Source organism: Pseudorca crassidens, chromosome 18 (genome assembly GCF_039906515.1).
Source record: "Pseudorca crassidens isolate mPseCra1 chromosome 18, mPseCra1.hap1, whole genome shotgun sequence".
Taxonomy (NCBI): domain Eukaryota; kingdom Metazoa; phylum Chordata; class Mammalia; order Artiodactyla; family Delphinidae; genus Pseudorca; species Pseudorca crassidens.
In genome coordinates this window covers 43,925,108-43,946,067 of record NC_090313.1, presented here as the reverse complement: position 1 = coordinate 43,946,067, position 20,960 = coordinate 43,925,108, and positions in this window count along the sequence as shown.

Below are 20,960 nucleotides of genomic sequence, written 5' to 3'. Positions count from 1 at the left end.
TAGAGAACAAATATAGCCCAGCAGATTATCCATTAGTTACATTTTTCTACTAGTTTTTAAAGTGAAACATCAGCAGATTTTATAAATCAGCAGATTTTAAAATCAGCAGATTTTATCCTGCAATAACTGCCCCAAATCAGCAAAATCAAAGCTAAAGTACCCAAAACAACAAAAAAGTAAAAGTTTAAAACCAAGATGAAATGTTTAACATATTATAGTGGGCAACAAAAATAATTAAATTTTGTTTATCATAGCACTAGCTTCTGTGGATGATTTGTGGAGTGCAAATGCCAATTACTTTGCTCAGTAGAACTCCAATGTCCAGTCAATCAGCTGATCACAAACTGGTGATGTTGCTGCTTTTTAGAGAAAAAACTGCTAATTTGGCTACTACCCTACTGCAAAGCATTTATGATCGCAACCTCCTGAACAATGAAAATACTTCCTCCCAGACTCATGTAAAACTTTTATATGGAAAATTTCCAAAAAATCTAAATATGCGTATTTCTTAATTTACTGAGATATATTTTGCATCATACTATTATATTCTGCAACTAAGCAAGAATAAATGTCATATTTAGGATTCTCCACTAATAAAGTGTGGTACAACAGTCAAATACAAGATGTACCATTTTATAATCAATACAGTTCATTTGAGCTTAAGTGGCAACCCTGGGGAGAGAATAAAAAAAAAGAACACATAGCTACTTGAAGACTTCATAAATGTCATCTTCCATTCCCCCTTACAATTTTATATTTTGTTTTAATTTCCATAGAATTTTCATACTTAATGAATTTATTAAAATTCTCATAGTTTTATTTTAAAGCTAGAGTGCTAAGATGCTTATATTTGAAGTACAGCTCCAAGATATTAAGAATATTGATGTAATATTATCATTTTGAAAGTCTAGTTTTAGAAATAACTACCACTTATATAAGTTGGTATGTGGTTAAAAAAAATGCTTTACTCTAGTGAATGATAGCCAAGAATATTTATCTGAATTTAAAAATTGAGTTGTTAGTGAAAATGGAATTGTCATCAAAATAATACTCTCTCTGTTGATAAATAATTGAACCGTATGCTCTTTTCAAATATTTCTTCAGTTTTTAAATTTTTTCCTAAGTAAACAAAACCTCAAAATTATTCATAGATAGGTTATCATTTTTGCATTTCCTCTGTTAAACATTTATGAAAATGATAAAGCCACATTTATGCACGGTAAATATTTGCACCAAGGTGTATGTGAAGACAGCAAGGCCTCAGCGACAAAATAATTGAGTTGTATCCTTTTTAGAGGACTGTGCTTTAAGAAATCTCTGTAAACTTAACAGGTATCTTAAGACATTAGTAAGTTAAATGGACCTAAAGATTTTAAGGTAGTTTAAATGTTTAAATCATTGTTGTAGGCTGCAATAATGATGGCCATGTTACAATCACTCAGGACAGGACCCAAACAATCTTTTTGAATTTCCCTGCTTTCTAAATATTTATCACACACAAAAATGATGATAGATAAAAATACATCATAAGCAATTTTTGAGTCATATAATTTTCAGAAGTTCTCAAAAGTTATCCAATATATAATGTGTAATCATCTGGTGCTCTGTATGTGAAGGTACCATAAATTTCCCACCACCATTAAAAAATTAGTCTCTGAGCCTTTACAGTAAATACACAGGTAGAGTAATCTCAATAAGAACTTTGAAAGTCATGCAAACTGCCATTTGGACTCCAAAAATTTCAGTGGTCAATCCAAGGTAATTAGTCATGCAAATAACTTTAAAAATCCCCTTCTCTTTGTATCTTCAAAAAATGTGGCAATCCTCCCATATGTGCCTTTGATTTAATCAAGCTTCACACAGTCTAGGATTTTGTTCCTTTATTTGTGCATGTTTAACTCACATTCTGAATCTCTTGTTGCAGTCTTTTCTGTACATACATACAAATGTACAACTGGGGTCTCAGAGAAATGGGTAAAGGTGGTCAAATTGTACAAACTTCCAGTTACAAGATGAAAAGTTCTATGGATGTAATATACAACATGGTGACTACAGTTAATAATACTGAGTTGTATATTTGAAAGCTGCTAAGAGGGTAGAACTTAAAAAATCTCACCAGACACAAAAAATGTAACCATATGAGGAGATGGATGTGCTAACAAACCTTATTGTGGTAACTGTTTTTCAAAACAAAACAAAAAAAATATATATATATATATAATCATTATCTTGTAATATATCAATTTTTTTCTCAATAAATCTGGAAAAAGTGTACAACTATTTCAGATATCTAAAATATGTAACATTACAATTACTCTATTCCATAATCTTATTGCTATATACTTTGACCCTTGAACAACATGGGTTTGAACTTCACAGATCCACTTACACAGAGACTTCTTTCAATAAGTATATTGAAACCATTTTTAGAGATTTGCAGACAAACTACATAGCCTTGAAATATCAAGAAAATTAAGAAAATTTAGGTATGTCATGAATGCATAAAGTACATGTAGATACTAGTCTATCATTTACTGCCATAAAATATATATAAATCTCTTATTAAAAGTTAAAACTTATCAAACCTTACAGAACACATACAGACTGTACATGACACCATTTGCAGTTGAAAAAAATGTAAATAAATGTAAAGATACCATACTAAATCATAACCATATAAAATTAACTGTACATTGTACTACTGTAAAATTTCATTGTCATCTCCTGTTGCCATCTTGCTGAGCTCGTGTTGTGAGTATCCTCTTAAAACACCTAGAGATATTAATCACCTCTGCGTGAGCAGTGCGTCTCTCCAGTAAATGGTGTATCACAGTAAAAAGTGATTTCTCCTACTTCTCACATATTCTTCATAATGTTTGGTGCAGTACCATAAACCTTGAATAACACCATGGGACCCATACGAAGTGCCACTAGTGATGCTGGAAGTGCTTCCAAGAAGCAGAGAAAAGTCATGACATTACAAAAAAAAAGTTGAATTTCTTGATATGTACCTCAAATTGGGGTCTGCAGCTGTGGCTGTCTGCCATCCCAACATAAATGAATCCATCACAAGACTCCTTGTTAAAAAAAAGAAAAGGAAATTCATGAACCTGTTGCTGCAGCTATGCCAGCAGGTGCACAAATCTTACAGTTTTTGTGAAATAAGCTTTTTATCTTGTATTGAAAATGTAGCTTTTGTACGAGTGCAGGATTGTTGTAAGAAAGGCACACCTATAGACTAATATGATTCAAGAAAAAGCGAAGTCATTATGACAACTTAAATCAAAAGGAAGGTGAAAAACCTAAAGCTGAAGAATTTAATGCTGGCAAAGGATTATTTGATAAATTTAGAATTAAAAATCTGGCTAAAAAATGTCAAGATAAGAGAGGATGCAACATCTGCCAACCAAGAGGCAGCAGATGAGTTCCCAGGGGCCATTAAGAAATTCATTGAGGAGAAAGGATATCTGCCTGAACAAGTTTTTAATGCAGACAAAAGTGCCATATCTGAAAAAAAATGCCACAAAGAATATTTATTTATTAGTAACAAGAAGGGAGCACCAGGATTTAAGGCAAGAATGGATAGGCTAACTCAGCCTCTAGATCAGGTAGTCATAAGGACATATAACGCTTATTAACATTGTACTCTATGGAAAGATTGTCAACACAAAGGAAGAGAACCCCAATAGAGAGAACAACATGAAAGTCTGGAAAAGTTACACCATTGAAGATGCCATTGTTATTACAGAAAAGCCATGAAAGCCACCAACTTAGAAACAATACATTTTTGCTGGAGAAAACTGTGCCCAGATATTGTCCATGACTTCACAGAATTTACAATAAAGTCAACAAGGAAGTCATGAAAGAGATTGTGGCTATGGCAAAAAAATAGTGGGGGTGGGTGGATGAAAGTTTTCAAGATATGGATCTTGAAGAAATTTAAGAGCTAAGAGACATCACATCAGAGGAATTAACAGAAGATGACTTGATGGAGCTGAGTGTTTCTGAACAAGTGCTGGATGATGAAGCAGAAGACGTAGAAGAAGCAGTGACAGAAAAATTGACATTAGACTACAGATGGGTTCTGGTTATTCAAGTCTGTTTTTGATTTCTTTTACGACATGGACCCTTCTATGATATGGGTACTGAAAGTAAAGTAAATGGTGGAAGAAGAATTTATACTACATTGAAAATATTTTTAGAGAAATGAAAAAGCAAACAAATCAGACAGAAATTACAATGAATATTTCCATAAAGTTAAACTGAGTGTTCCTGCCTCTCCTTCCACCTCCCCCACCTTTTCTGCTTCTGCCACCCCTGAGAGAACAAGACCAACCCCTCATCTTTCTCTTCCTCCTCAGCCTACTCAACATGAAGAAGACAATGATGAAGACATTTATGATGATCAACTTCCACTTAATGAACAGTGAATAATCATCATGCCATATAGTTAATAAACTAATCGGCTGTGCATATGAGTGTCTTTCTATGAAAATCTAACAACTCTATGGCAAGGACTGTATGAGACATTTTTTTGTCAGCATCATCATCATTGCCTAATCATCATCCTCATCATTAATCATCATCATTGCCTAGTACAAATCTTGTAGGACATCATGTGCAAGACTCATATTGAAGTGGATAGCCTATTCTTACAAAGGCATAAGATGAGTGATAATTAATACAAAATTAATCATATATTAGTTTTTTTTACTGTTTTATAACCTTTATTTCAAAAAATTACATTACCATTTGGTTGCCTTTCTCTTGTAATTGGAGGACTGTATGTTGACCTATCTGTACAGGTGTTATTTTTTTAAGTAACAATGTTTTTAATATGTATTATGAACATGCCTGTACTACTATATGCCATAAAATTTTATAACAATTCATTTATTAGTATATTGGCTAGGCTACCATGAAACAATTTTATCAATTACACTAGGTTACAACAATCATATTGCTTATTCTTCATTATCAATGCATGAATCATTATATCTATAAATAAATGTGAATTTCCTTTTCATATTATGTTCTCTTTTTTTTTTTTTTTTTTTTGCAGTATGCGGGCCTCTCACTGCTGTGGCTTCTCCCGTTGCAGAGCACAGGCTCCGGACGCGCAGGCTCAGTGGCCATGGCTCACGGGCCCAGTCGCTCTGCGGCATGTGGGATCTTCCCGGACCGGGGCACGAACCCATGTCCCCTGCATCGGCAGGCAGACTCTCAACCACTGCGCCACCAGGGAAGCCCCATCTTCTCATTTTTGATGTCTAGTGTTAGTAGTATAAATAATATCTATAGTGTTTTGTATCATATAAGACGATATTGAAGTAGGTACGGAAAGGCCGACGATTCTTCTTGTAAACAGATGACATAAACTTACAGTATTGATAAACAGTATAATTGGCCCTTGAACAACATGGATTTGGGCTTCACAGGTCCACTTAAATGCAGATTTTTAACAAACAAGCACTAAACTACCCACGGTTCGTTGAATCCATAGATGTGGAACTTGCAGATATAGAAGGCCACCTATAAGGGACTAGAGTATCCACAGATTTTGGTATCCATAGCAAGTCTTGGAACAAATCCCTGCAGAGAGTAGGGGATGTCTGTACAGAGCTGTAAATGTATTTTCTCTTCCTTGATTTTCTTAATAACATTTTTTTCTCTAGCTTTCTTTATTGTAAGAATACAGTACATAATACACATAACATATGAAATGTGTTAACTCTTTATGTTATTGGTAAGGCTTCTGTTCAACAGTAGGATATTGGTAGTTAAGTTTTGGGAAGGTCAAAATTTACATGTGGATTTTTGACTGGTTGGGAGATCAGTGCTCCTAACCTCCACATTGCTCAAGGGTCAACTGTATATATATATATATATATATATATATATGTATATATATATATATATATGTATATATTTTAGCATCTTTATTGGGGTATAATTGCTTTACAATGGTGTGTTAGTTTCTGCTTTATAACAAAGTGAATCAGTTATACATATACATATGTTCCCAAATGTCTTCCCTTTTGCTTCTCCCTCCCTCCCACCCTCCCTATCCCACCCTTCCAGGCGATAACAAAGCACCGAGCCGATATCCCTGTGCCATGCGGCTGCTTCCCACTAGCTATCTACCTTACGTTTGTTAGTGTGTATATGTCCATGACTCTCTCTCGCCCTGTCACAGCTCACCCTTCCCCCTCCCCATATCCTCAAGTCTGTTCTCCAGTAGGTCTGCGTCTTTATTCCTGTCTTACCCCTAGTTCTTCATGACATTTTTTTTTCTTAAATTCCATATATATGTGTTAGCATATGGTATTTGTCTTTTTCTTTCTGATTTACTTCACTCTGTATGACAGACTCTAGGTCTATCCACCTCATTACAAATAGCTCAATTTCGTTTCTTTTTATGGCTGAGTAATATTCCATTGTATATATGTGCCACATCTTCTTTATCCATTCATCCGATGATGGGCACTTAGGTTGGTAAACTGTATATATTTTTAACCAAACTGATGACTATTCTAAAATGTCTATATTATTTCTTTACAGAGGGAAAGTATAATATGTAGTGAAGAATAGATCTTTCTGGAACAGAACTCAATGTTTAGCTGACATTTCTTTATAGTACTAGTCCTACATGGACAATTCTATTCACTTTATATGATCATCCATACTCTAATGACTTCCATATATATTGCTTCAATTTAGAGACTTCTTATCATGTCTCTAGGACTTTCTGCTGTACAATTCAAGGCACTTCAAATATAGCATGTTCAAAATTTATCTCATGTTCCCTCATCCTTCATCAGTCAAGGTGAGACTTCTATATCCTTTATCTCAGTGGCTGGCACATCCAATGACCAAATTATTTAGACCCGAAAACCTGGACTTTCCTCATTTCCACAAAACTCAAGCAATAATTATTGCCTATTCCACTTGTTAGTTTCTGTGAAATACATTCTTTCATCTTTACCTATATTATCTCTGCTAATTTTACACATGTATGATACAGATTATTGTAGTTGTTAGTCAACTGGTCCTTTCATCTTCAATTTTAACTCCTTGAACTTCATCCTCAGCTAAAATAATAGTTTTAACGTTTTCATTTACTCCCCATCATATACAGGGTAAAGCTAAAACTCCTTAGTCTAATAAATAAGGTTCTTGTTTTTATGGCCCTTACCCACTGATGCAGCATCAGTTCTAGTCACTTCCATCTTCATGTTCTACACTACAGCAGCTACTCAATCATGACCTATTATTTCTGGCATATGCCTCTGTTCTCATTGCTTTCTCTGCTAGGAACATTTTCTTTCTGCTCATTTTCATCTCCTAATTTTCCAATTTGCAATTTCTTGAAGCTTTCTGTGGCTCTTCCTAGTGTTTCATTACCGATTGATTAGGTACTTAGTTCTGTACTGCCACTGTAGCTGTTTATACCTTCATAGAGAAATTTTATTTTAAATAAATGCTTAACTAAAATTTTCACTGTTTTTAGATGTTCCATAAGTTTCTTCCAGAACTCTGAGACTCACCAAGTGATGTGCTTCCATCATCATCAGAGAGAAATACAAAATGTAATAATCTTCAGCTTTGAAGAAAATCTCCACATGTCATTGGACTCTGGATACCTTACAACTTGACTGATCAGACAGGCTCCCTGATACTTCATAATATCTATCTTCCACATATTAGGGCTATAGCATGCCAGCTAAGTCTTGCTTATCTGGCTATATCAGCATATTATCAATATATTGGATTAATATCATGCTCTTCAATAAGTCCAAAGGATCAAAATCTTCTAAAACTATATTATGACAATATGTTGGAGAATTAGCATAGCCCTGGGACAAAACTGCACATGAATATTTTCTATTTTATATGAATCTGACCTGTTTATAAATATATTTTCTGATTGGAGAAGAAAACATCTTAAAATCAGTGACCAATACTATGCACCTGAAGCCATAGTAATCAGCTCTGACAAAGTTGCCATATCCAGCATGACAGCTGAGACCATTGTCCCTATTTGGTTAATCTGGTAGTAGTTTGTGACCATCCACAAAGACTCCTTTAAGTTCTACAAGGCTGTACTGCTGAAGTACATGAAAATATATTAGATACTACTATCCTGTCATTTTTTTAGATCCTTAAAAATGACACTAATTTCCACCATCTACCTGAAGTTCATGTACACATTGTTTTTTTAAAGTAGCATTTTGACCATGTGGAATGAATAGTATCAGAGGTTTCCACTTGTCCTTTCTTATTAATATGGCAAGAGTTTATAATTTAAGAACATTATAAATCTGGACCCAATGTGGTGGTCGCAACAACAACCAAAGAGGTCAACTCCAATTATATATTTGGAGTTCAGGGACATGACCACTATCTACCACAGACTTTGTCCAGGAATTCATTTGTCACCATGTTGTCAGATGTCAGATGCACATTCTAACAGGATAGGACACAATGATGCTTGGGTTTCTAAATATCAACCTTATACAAGATCAGATATCCTACAGTCCTTAAAATGTCTGTGTATTGCCCTTTATCCAATGTGCAGATAGTGAAGCAAATAACATGGTGTTTTAGTTATTTCTTGCTACGTAACAAATTATCTCAAAACTCAGAGGACAAAACAATAAATATTTATAATCCTCACTTTTTGTGTTAGTAATTCGGGAATGTCTAGACTGAAGAGATCTGGCTCAGAGCCACTCATTAGGTTGCAGTCAAGATGTCTTCTGGAGCTGTGGTAATCCAAAAGCTTGACGTGGGAAGGAGGCTTACTCACACAGCTGGTAAGTTGGTGCTGGTAGTTCACAGAAGTCACCCATTTGTTTCCATACAGGGATCTCAATAGGTTGCTTAAGTTTCATCAGAACATGACAGCATTCTTGTCCCAGTACAAGTGATCTAAGAGACAGCAAGACAGAGTTTTGATTCTTTTTATGACTCAGATTTGTAAGTCATGCACCATCAATTCTACATTCTATTCATTAGAAATGGGTCACAAGATTCAGTTTACAATCAAGGTTAGAATAATTAAGTTCCAGCTTTTGAAGGAGGAATGACATAAGTATTTGTGAACATAATTTAAATCTCCAATAGTTCTTTTAATGAGAAGTTATTTACACTTCTCCATGATTGAAAATACACTCTCTCCAATACCTCCAATATTCTCATTCTTTCAAACTACAAATTTGAAATTTGACATCTTATCATCTAAAATGGATCCAGGTGTAAGAGTAAAAGCTCTTCAGAATTAGTTTCTCAAGTACTGTATAATTCCTCAGATAAGATGATTTGCAACTTAAAGAAGAAAGTTATGTCTCCTCTAACTCCAACATAGAGTAGTGTACAGGCATAAGATAATTGCTATTGACAATCATTTCAAAATAATGGAAAAACATAGGAGACAAACAAAAGTTCATATCAACCTTGAAATCTAGCATGGCACATATGGACCATTCCTTGATTGGGATACAAGGCCTTGACATGTTTTTTCATGGCTCTTGGTTTTACCCTCTGAGCCCTTTTAGTAAATCTTCCTTGTGCATTAAAGATAGGCTGTGTTTTTCTCAACACATTTTATGTCCATAGAAATGTTGAAGTTCAAACATCTTGTTTTTTTGTTTGTGTATTATGTGTTTGTACTCTTTCTTTTTCCCTGTCATTTCTGTTCATCTAGCTAGTATTTCTGCCTATATTATATTAAAATGTGTGGGTCTTCTATGAATCTTACTGGAGTTCAATAAATTAAGCAAAATCCATAGGCACAATTTTTTTAAAGCTATTTCCTTATCTTCTTTGGACTTACATTGAAGCTGCTGAAATAAAACATTTTTAAGTACTTCCTTAAATAGGAGTATCCTGTTTTTGACTTTTTCTTCTTCTAATGCAGTGCCTTAGTTTTTTTTTTTTTTCCCTATGGCTTTATAACTAAATTTTACTATCACATTCTTAGCTTTATCTTTAGACCATGTTTATCTGATAGTGTTCTGAATTTGATCTCTACCTGGAAGATGCTGTTTAATTGTAGCATTGTTGATCTTCTGAAGAGGCTTGGAAGTTCCATTCCATACAACCCCTTCAGGGCACTCCTAAGAAGAGTCACATGAGTGATTCTGTATAAACAAGTGGTAGAGGGGAATAAAAGCTCAACTTCTATTTCATAAGAGTTGGAATATTATGTGGGAGTAAACAAAGTAGAAATTGCAGCTGCACTGAATCCTCACACAGAAGTAGCCTTGAAAGACTTAGGTGAAGAAAAAAATTCTCTCAATGAGCAGAGTTTTGATCAATGCATGTTGTTGTGCACTTTATGCTGAAGGACAAGTGAACAGAGGTCAGACCCTTAGGCAGTGGAATCATGTGGATGAGCACATGCCATTATGATATGTTAACACTCACCAGAGAGCAGCCATCACTGAAGAGGCATTAAACAGCAACGTTAACAAAATCACTTTGTTGATATCAACTAGTCTCAGTTATCCATTATCACAGTTTTAGCATGATGGGTACTTTATGAATTGGCTTCAGTACCAGGAACAGAAGTCATCCATAGATACTATGACATGGACACCCACTTACCAAGGTTGATCTAGTTTGCCACTGTCAAATATTCAGGTCCTGAGGAAGCTATTTATTGCAAGGGTCCTGTCTATATAAATGATATGAGTTCTCCAAAGCTGAGTGTCTGCATTATTCTACCAGTCCAATCTCTTGATTCCTTGAAAAACTACCACCCAGGACAGTAAGAAAAATTTGCTCACCAAGCCACCTGCCTGGAAGCAGGGCCTCTACTGACCCTAGGAAAACAACAAAGGTTAAGTACTGCAGCTTATTGGAGCACCTTGATGATCCCACATTCAGGGTGGAAGGTCAGAGAATTCCCTAGAGGAGAAACAAGAACAGGGTCCCATACAAATCACAGTCTGGGCTTGGGCTGTATGCAGGTGTTACTGTGGGTCCTGCCTGGCCTCAGCTTAGATAATTTCGAGTAGGTGCATTCAGTGTCTGGCATGCATGAGGGATCAGGTCTGGTCTCTGAATATCTTGTCCTGATGGTACTGCTGCCTGGGCAGCTCCCAGAGACTGGCGAGGACATACAAAATATTGAGGAGAGCTCTCAAGCTGAGGGACCCAATGTCCCTTGTCTAGGCCTAAGGACACTATTGCTCCCAAGCCTCAGTCATTTTCTGAGCAGTTTAGGTACTGAGCTGAGTAACACCTGGCCTTCCACATGGCCTACTGTAGTGAGGACTGATATGACTCCACAGCCATAGTGAGATAGAAGAAGAGGTAGCAGACACTGAGGGTTCTATATCCTTCAGAGATCAAAGTGAAGCCAAATTACTGAGGCATCTCTACCAGACTCTGATCAAATCATAGAAAAAAACAACTCATGTGTTGCAACATTTAGAAACACATCATGGTCAAAAGATTTGTCAAATTTACAGAGATGGCTATGCCAGCAACCAGGACACTGACGCTCAGTGGGGGTCCTGACCGGATTCATAAGACTTGCATCTGATACATCTCTTGGGAGAAAAATATCTTTGGCATTCTTCCACAATGTCACTGACTGTCCTTTGTTGTGAGTTACCGCTTCAAGGATACATGCATGAATAGTGTCCTCCAACAACCTTCGAGGACAAGGATAGTATTTTTACTTACTTTTCCATGCATTTCTTTCATTCTTTTTAAAAATATATATGTACTAAAACCTGAAACTCCTGATTTCTTATAGAGAAAAACATGGTGCCTCAGAAGCCCTTCATACTTTTCCTCCTTTTTCCTTGCCAAGGGAAAACAAAACAAAATAAAACAAAACAAAACTTCTTCTCTGTGTATAACACTCAGAGAATATGCTTCTCTACTCTTGCCCTTGTACCCTGTGTGTAAAAGCTTTCCCTAATTTAAACTCAAGCTCCTACCAACACCACATACAGCAAGCCCTCCTGTAACCTCTCGATTTTTCGATTAAAATAGTTTTTCCTTCTGTGATTATTGTCAAAATTCTAGATAGCAATAACAAAGATCATCAACAATAGAAATATAAGTACTACCAGTTTTTCTGTATTACAGGACTTGTTATAAATGCATTTAATTGTCACATCACCACAACAATCTTGTGAAGTAGATACTATAACTAAGAGCATATCTAATTTACTGATTATGTAAAATGAGGAATAAGGAGGTTGAACAACTTCACTGTCGTTATTTTATCCCACTTTTTTTGTTTGCTTTTCAACAATATATTTATCAGTATACTCTATTCCCTCATTCTATATCTGGTTTGTCATTGAGGGAGTTGAAATATCACCTTATGATTGCCAGTGTTTTCTTCTCCAGTATGTTGATTTAGCTGCTGATATCCTGCAAGATGTAAACAGAAACTTGGTTTCATCTCTCAAAGAGCTAACACTCTAATTTGAATAGTAACTGTTGTATGAAAAAAAATAACATAACTTTAATATAAGTTGGAGAAAATCATTTCGCAAATTATAACCTTATTTTATTCATTTGTGGAAACAGCAGGAACAAAGAGGAAGTAAAAACTAAGTTCTATATTTTTAATTTTATTTAACTTTTATCATGATCCTATGACATTGAGTTTTACATATCAATAAAGGAGAACCTAAATAAAGTAACATGCCAATAAGAATTAATTGACAAAGCAGTATTTCCATCTAGCAAAGTTTGACATCAAAATGTGTATTTTTTTCTACTATAATATACAACATGGAGACAAAGACAGCTAATTATATTGTATGTATAACCTTATATATATGTAATAAGATATTTAAAAAACTGATACATTGTGCTATTGTGAAAACCAATCACTGTGAATCTTTCAACCTGCTGAATGTTACCAAAAATATTTTAGAGTATGCAGTAAAATTTTGTGTTTACACAGATAAATTTGGGTGTCTAAATAACCTGCATGTTTTTTGTTTGTTTGTTTTAAACATCTTTACTGGACTATAATTCCTTTACAGTGGTGTGTTACTTTCTGCTTTACAACAAAGTGAATCAGTTATACATTTTATATATATATATATATATATATATATATATCCCCATATCTCTTCCCTCTTGCATCTCCCTGCCTCTCACCCTCCCTGTCTCACCCCTCTGGTGGTCACAAAACACCGAGCTGATCTCCCTGTGCTATGCGGCTTCTCCCCACTAGCTATCTATTTTACGTTTGGTAGTGTATATATGTCCATGCCGTTCTCTCACTTCATTCCAGTTTACCCTTCCCCGTCCCATATCCTCAAGTCCATTCTCTACTAGGTCTGTGTCTTTATTTCCATCTTGCCCCTAGGTTCTTCCTGACTTTTTTTTTTTTTTTTACGTTCCATATATATGTGTAGCATATGGTATTTGCTTTTCTCTTTCTGACTTACTTCACTCTGTATGACAGACTCTAGGTCCATCCACCTCACTACAAATAATTCAATTTTGTTTCTTTATATGGCTGAGTAATATTCCATTGTATATATGTGCCACATCTTCTTTATCCATTCTTCTGTTGATTGACACTTAGGTTGCTTCCATGTCCTGGTTATTGTAAATAGAGCTGAAGTGAACATTTAGGTACAAGACTCTTTTTGAATTATGGTTTTTTCAGGGTATATGTCCAGTAGTGGGATTGCTGGGTCGTATGGTAGTCTTATTTTTAGTTTTGTAAGGAACCTCCCTACTGTTTCCCATAGTGGCTATACCAATTTACATTCCCACCAACAGTGCATGAATGTTACCTTTTCTCCACACCCTCTCCAGCATTTATTGTTTGTAGATTTTTTGATAATGGCCATTCTGACTGGTGTGAGATGATATCTCATTGAAGTTTTGATTTGCATTTCTCTAATGATTGATGATGTTGGCATTCTTTCATGTGTTTTTTGGCAATCTGTATATCTTCTTTGGAGAAATGTAATTTAGGTCTTCTGCCCATTTTTGGATTGGGTTGTTTGCTTTTTTGATACTGAGCTGCATGAGCTGCTTGTAAATTTTGGAGATTAATCCTTGTTAGTTGTTTCATTTGCAAATGTCTTCTCCCATTGTGAGGGTTGTCTTTTCATCTTGTTTATGGTTTCCTTTGCTGTGCAAAAGCTAGTAAGTTTCATTAGGTCCCATTTGCTTATTTTTGTTTGTATTTCCATTTCTCTAGGAGGTGGGTTAAAAAGGATCTTGCTGTGATTTATGTCATAGAGTGTTCTGCCTATATTTTCATTTGTGAGTTTCATAGTGTCTGGCTTAACATTAATGTCTTTAATCCATTTTGAGTTCATTTTTGTCTATGGTGTTAGGGAGTGTTCTAATTTCATTCTTTTACATGTAGCTGTCCAGTTTTCCCAGAACCACATATTGAAGAGGCTGTCTTTCCTACACTGTATATTCCTATCTCATTATCAAAGATAAGGTGAGCATATGTGTGTGGGTTTATCTCTGGGCTTTCTATCCTGTTCCAATGATCTATATTTCTGTTTTTGTGCAAGTATCATACTGTCTTGATTATTGTAGCTCTGCATCTTAGTCTGAAGTCAGGGAGCCTGATTCCTCCAGCTCCATTTTTCTTTCTAAAGATTGCTTTGGCTGTTTGGGGTCTTTTGTCTTTCCATACAAATTGTGAAATATTTAGTTCTAGTTTTGTGAAAAATGCCAGTGGTAGTTTGATAGGGATTGCATTGAATCTATAAATTTCTTGGGGTAGTATAATCATTTTAACAATGTTAATTCTTCCAATCCAAGAACATGGTATATCTCTCCATCTACTTGTATCATCTTTAATTTCTTTCATCAGTGCATTATAATTTTCTGCATACTGATCTTTTGTCTCCTTAGGTAGGTTTATTCCTAGGTATTTTATTCTTTTTGTTGCAATGATAAATGGGAGTGGTTTCTTAATTTCACTTTCAGATTTTCATCATTGCTGTATAGAAAGGCAAGAGATTTCTGTGCATTAATTTTATATCCTACTACTTTACCACATTCATTGATTAGCTGTAGTAGTTTTCTGGTAGCATCTTTATTATGTCATCTGCAAACAGTGACGGTTTTACTTCTTCTTTTCCAATTTGGATTCCTTTTATTTCTTTTTCTTCTCTGATTGCTGTGGCTAAAACTTCCAAAACTATGTTGTATATTAGTGGTGAGAGTGGGCAGCCTTGTCTTTTTCCTGATCTTAGTGGAAATGGTCTCAGTTTCTCACCATTGAGGACAATGTTGGATGTGGGTTTGTCATATATGGCTTTTAGTATGTCGAGGAAAGTTCCCTCTATGCCTATTTTCTGAAGGGTTATTATCATAAACGGTGTTGAATTTTGTCCAAAGCTTTCTCTGTATCTATTGCGATGATCATATAGGTTTTCTCCTTCAATTTGTTAATATGGCATAGCCCATTGATTGATTTGCGTATATTGAAGAATCCTTGCATTACTGGGATAAACCCCACTTAATCATGCTGTATGATTCTTTTAATGCACTGTTGGAATCTGTTTGCTAGTATTTTGTTGAGGATTTTTGCAACTATGTTCTTCAGGGATATTGGCCTGTAGTTTTCTTTTTTTGTGCCATCTTTGTCTGGTTTTGGTATCAGGGTGCTAGTGGCCTTGTAGAATTAGTTTGGGAGTGTTCCCCCCTCTGCTATATTTTGGAAGAGTTTGAGAAGAATAGGTGTTAGCTCTCCTCCAAATGTTTGAGAATTCACCTGTGAAGCCATCTGGTCCTGGGGTTTTGTTTGTTGGAAGATGTTTAATCACAGCTTCAATTTCAGTGCTTGTGACTGGTCTGCTCATATTTTCTATTTCTTCCTGGTTCAGTCTCAGAAGGTTGTGCATTTCTAAGAATTTGTTCATTTCTTCCAGATTTTCCAATTTATTGACATATAGTTGCATGTAGTAATCTCTCATGATCCTTTGTATTTCTGCAGTGTCAGTTGTTATTTCTCCTCTTTTATCTCTAGTTCTATTGATTTGAATCTTCTCCCTTTGTTTCTGATGAGACTGGCTAATGGTTTATCAATTTTATCTTCTCAAAGAACCACCTTTTAGTTTTATTGATCTTTGCTATCGTTTCCTTTTTCATTTACTTCTGCTCTGAACTTTATGATTTATTTCCTTCTGCTAACTTTGGAAATTTTTAAGCAATCTGAAATTGCTTTAGGTGTAAGGTTAGGTTGTTTATGTGAGATGTTTCTTGTTTCTTAAGGTAGGATGGTATTGCTGTAAACTTCCCTCTTTGAACTGCCTTTGCTGCATCCCATAGGTTTTGGGTCGCGTGTTTTCATTGTCATTTGTTTCTAGGTATTTTTAAATTTTTTCTTTGATTTCTACAGTGATCTCTTGGTTATTAAGTAGTGTAATGCTTAGCATCAATGTGTTTGTATTTTTTACAGATATTTTCCTGTAATTGATATCTAGGTTCATAGCATTATGGTCAGAAAAGTTATTTGATACGATTTCATATTTCTTACATTTACCAAGGCTTGATTTGTGACCCAAGATATTATCTATCCTGGAGGATATTCCATGACCACTTGAGAAGAATGTGTATTCTGTTGGTTTTGGATGGAATGTCCTATAAATATCAATTAAGTCCATCTTGTTTAAGGTATCATTTAAAGCTTGTGTTTCCTTATTTATTTTCATTTTGCATGATCTGTCCGTTGGTGAAAGTGGGTAGTTAAAGTTCCCTACTATGTTTATGTTACTGTCGATTTCCCCTTTTATGACTGTTAGTATTTGCCTTATTTCCTGAGGTGCTGCTATGTTGGATCCATAAATATTTACATTTGCTATATCTTCTTCTTGGATTGATCCCTTGATCATTATGTAATGTCCTTCTTTGTCTCTTGTAAGTCTTTTTGTTAAGTCTGTTTTGTCTTATATGAGAACTGCTACTACAGCTTTGTTTTGATTTCCATTTGCATGGAATATCTTTTTCCATTCCCTCACTTTCAGTCTGTATACGTCCCTAGGTCTGAAGTGGGTCTCTTGTAAACAGCATGTATACTGGTCTTGTTTTTGTATCCATTCAGCCAGTCTATGTCTTTTGTTTGGAGCCTTTAATCCGTTTATATTTAAGGTAATTATCTATATGTATGGGCCCATTACCATTTTCTTAATTGTTTTGTGTTTGTTCTTTTAGGTCTTTTCCTTCTCTTGTATTTCCTGCCTATAGAAGTTCCCGTAGCATTTGTTGTAAAGCAGGTTTGGTGGTTCTGAATTCTCTTAATTTTACTTGTCTGTAAAGGTTTTAATTTCTCCATCAAATCTGAATGAGATCCTTGCTGGGTAGAGTAATCTTAGTTGTAGGTTATTCTCCTTCATCACTTTAAATATGTCCTGCCAGTCCCTTCTGGCTTGCAGAGGTTTCTACTGAAAGATCAGCTGTTACCTTATGAGGATTCCCTTGTGTGTTATTTGTTTTTTTTTCCCTTGCTGCTTTTAATATTTTTTTCTTTTTATTTAATTTTTCATAGTTTGATTAATATGTGTCTTGATGTGTTTCTCCTTGGATTTATACTGTATGGGACGCTCTGTGCTTTCTGCACAAGATTAACTATTTCCTTTCCCATATTAAGGAAGTTTTCAACTATAATCTCTTCAAATATTTTCTCAGTCCCTTTCTTTTTCTCTTCATCCTCTGGGACCCCTATAAAATCCAATGTTGTTGTGTTTAATGTTGCCCCAGAGGTCTCTGAGTCTGTCCTCAATTATTTTCATTATATTTTCTTTATTCTGCTCCTCCATAGTTATTTCCATTATTTTATCTTCCAGGTCCCTTATCCATTCTTTGGCTTCAGTTATTCTGCTATTGTTCCCTTCTAGAGAATTTTTAATTTCATTTATTGTGTTGTTCATTACTGTTTGTTTGCTCTTTAGTTCTTCCAGGTCATTGTTAAACATTTCTTGTATGTTCTCCATTCTATTTCCAAGATTTTGGATCATCTTTACTATCATTATTCTGAATTCTTTTTCAGGTAGACTGCCTATTTCCTCTTCATTTGTTAGGTTGGGTGGGTTTTTGCCTTGCTCCTTCAACTGCTGTGTGTTTCCTTGTCTTCTCAATTGGCTTAACTTACTGTGTTTGGGGTCTCCTTTTCACAAGCTGCAGGTTCGTAGTTCCTGTTGTTTTTGGTGTCTGTCCCCAGTGGGTAAGGTTGGTTCAATGGGTTGTGTAGGCTTCCTGGTGGCGGTGCCTGTGTTCTGGTGGATAAGGCTGGATCTTGTCTTTCTGTTGGGCAGGTCCACATCTGGTCGTGTGTTTTGGGGTGTCTGTGGCCTTATTATGATTTTAGGGAGCCTCTCTGCTAATGGATGGGGTTGTGTTCCTGTCTTGGTAGTTGTTTGGCATAGGGTGGCCAGCACTGTAGCTTGCTTGTTTTTGAGTGGAGCTGGGTCTTGACATTGAGATGGAGATCTCAGGGACATTTTCACCATTTGATATTATGGGGAGCTGGGAGGTCTCTTGTGGATCAGTGTCCTGAACTTGGATCTTCCACCTCAGTGGCACAGCCCTGATGCTTGGCTGGAGCACCAAGAGCCTGTCATCCACACGTCTCAGAATAAAAGGGAGGAAAAAAAGAAAGAAAGAAAGAATAAGATAAAATAAAATAAAGTAAACTACAATAAAATAATGTTATTAAAATGAAAAATAATTATTAAAATTTTTTTTAAGTAACAAAAAAAGAAGGAAAGAAAGAACAACCAAACCATAAAAAACAGATCTACAAATGATAACAAGTGCTAAAAACTATACCAAAAAAAAAAACCAAAAAAAAAAAAAAGGACAGACAGAACCCTAAGACAAATCGTAAAAGCAAAGCTATACAGACAAAATCACACACAGAAGCATACACATACACACTCACAAAAGGAGAAAAAGGGGGAAAAATATATATATATATATATATATATATATATATATATATATATATATATATATATATATATATAGTTGCTCCCAAAGTCCACCTCCTCAATTTGGGATGATTCTTTGTGTATTCTGGTATTCCACAGATGCAGGGTACATCAAGTTGATTGGTGAGATTTTATCCTCTGCTTCTGATGCTGTTGAGAGAGATTTCCCTTTCTCTTATTTGTTCGCACAGCTCCTGGGATTCAGCTTTGGATTTGGCCCGCCTCTGCATGTAGGTGGCCTGAGGGCGTCTGTTCTTTTCTCAGACAGGGGTTAAAGGAGCCGCTTCTTTGGGGGCTCTGGCTCACTCAGGCCGGGGGAAGCGATTGGTACAGTGTGCAGGGCAAGCCTGCAGCAGCAGAGGCGGGAGTGACATTGCAACAGCCTGAGGCACACCGTGTGGTCTCCCGGGGAATTTATCCCTGGATCACAGGACTCTGGCAGTGTCAGGCTGCACAGTCTTCTGGGAGGGGAAGTGTGGAGAGTGACCTATGTTTGCACAGAGTCTTCTTGGTGGTTGCAGCAGCAACATTATCATCTCATGCCCATCTCTGGGGTCCACCCTGATAGTCACGACTCATGCCCATCTCTGGAGCTCCTGTAAGCAGTGCTCTTAATCCCCTCTCCTTGTGCACCAGGAAACAAAGAGGCAAGAAAAAATCTCTTGCCTCTTCAGCAGCTCCAGACATTTTCCCAGACTCCCTCCTGGCTAGCTGTCGTGCACTAGCCCCCTTCAGTCTGTGTTCATGCCGCCAACTCTAGTCCTCTCCCTGGGCTCAGACCTCTGAAGCCAGAGCCTGAACTCCGAGCCCCCACCCATCCCAGCAGGTGAGCAGACAAGTCACTGGGGCTGGTGATTGCTAGTGGGCACCGATCCTCTGTGCGGAAATCTCTCCACTTTGCCCTCTGCACCCCTGTTGTTGTGCTGTCCTCCATGGTTCTGAAGCTCCCCCTCTCCACCACCCAGTCTCTGCCCGCGAAGGGGCTTCCTGGTGTGTGGAAACCTTTCCTCCTTCACAGCTCCCTCCCACTGGTGCATGTCCCGTCCCTATTATTTTGTCTCTGTTTTTTTTCTTTCTTTTGCCCTACCCAGGCATGTGGGGGAGTTTCTTGCCTTTTGGGAGGTCTGAGGTCTTCTGCCAGCATTCAGTAGGTGTTCTGTAGGAGTTGTTCCACATGTAGATGTATTTCTGATGTATCTGTGGGGAGGAAGGTGATCTCCACGTTTTACTCTTCCGCCATCTTGAAGCTCCTCTTCTAAACTGCTTGTTATAATAAAACAGCTGCTTTCTATCTAAGTCATAGCCAATATATTCAACTTTAATTTTGGTTTTTTCATTCATAAAATTGGAATATGCCACTCTTTTAGCCATTCAGCTCCATTTGACTGATAGTATCTAGAACCAAACCTGTTCAGTTTGCTCCTCTAGCAGTGAATTATCAAGGCTATTATCAATATGATAATAAGGTTATTATCATACTGCTGGTTTCTAAGTTACATATATGTTCTTTCAAAGCTTAATAGAAAGCTTTAGTAATTGTGACAATGTGGGTTTAATAATGTATAATAACTCTCAGAAAACATATAGACCAATGAGTCAGAATACATAGTCCAGAAATATACCCATACTTAAAAGTTGATTGAAGTTTGACAAAAGTGCCCAGGTAATTCATTGGGAAGGGGTGTGCCAGTATTTTAAAAGAATGTGCTAAATATTAGATATCCACCTTTTAAGGTTTGAAGTTCATTATTTTAACACTTGCTGCCTCCTACCATTAGTGCTTTTCTCCTTTTTCTCTGACTGATATCCTGATCTTTCATGGATATACTTAAGTGGTACTTAGTCAAAGCTTTTATCCCTACTCATCTGGAGATGCTGCCTTAATGTTAAGACCATTTTTCCTTTGTCCTTCTTTCAGTACTCATTACAATGGATTTCACAATTTCACATGTTCTTTTCTTGCCTGTGAGATTGAATACATGCCAAGGGCAAAGAGTATGACTTACTCTC